Raw genomic sequence first — 547 nt, 5'->3', positions numbered from 1 at the left:
AAAAAAAAAAAACCCTTGTCCTGACATGTCTGCCAGGTATATGGGGCCTGCTTCACACCTTGATCCTGCCAGCCCTGTTTCCTAAGACTGGGCCCATGCTCCTATCTCCCCTGTGCCTCAGTGAACAGAATGCTTCAACACACCTCTTCTACCCGGTGCCCCTCACTCTTTTGACCCCAGTTCTTTGAGTGGGTTCTTCCTGTGGCCCCTCAACCCCTGCCTGTACCTGGGTTGAGTCTGTTGCATTAGGCTCAGATTTCTGTCTTTTATTGTTGATCTCTGCCTGACCTACCTCTACATCCATCTCTGTTGTTTTTGCCCTGCAATTTCTTTTCCTTTTTACAATCTCCTGGCAACCGTTTTCCTAACCCTTTGCTGGATGCAAACGTTGACAGTCTTCTTATAAGATTGTGGGTGTCAACTCTAGAGAGCCATGGCTTGAAGTGGAGAAGGAAGAAGAAAACAGTGCCTGCTATCTGAACAGCAAGGCCCACCTGTTATGGCCAAGGCTTCCTGCAGAGACTTGATTTGAAGGTTAGTATTAATA

Source organism: Aethalodelphis obliquidens, unplaced genomic scaffold (assembly GCF_003676395.1).
Source record: "Aethalodelphis obliquidens isolate GAN/ISIS:26980383/991018 unplaced genomic scaffold, ASM367639v1 scaffold72, whole genome shotgun sequence".
Classification (NCBI taxonomy): Eukaryota; Metazoa; Chordata; class Mammalia; order Artiodactyla; family Delphinidae; genus Aethalodelphis; species Aethalodelphis obliquidens.
Note: the sequence above shows the minus strand (reverse complement) of the source record.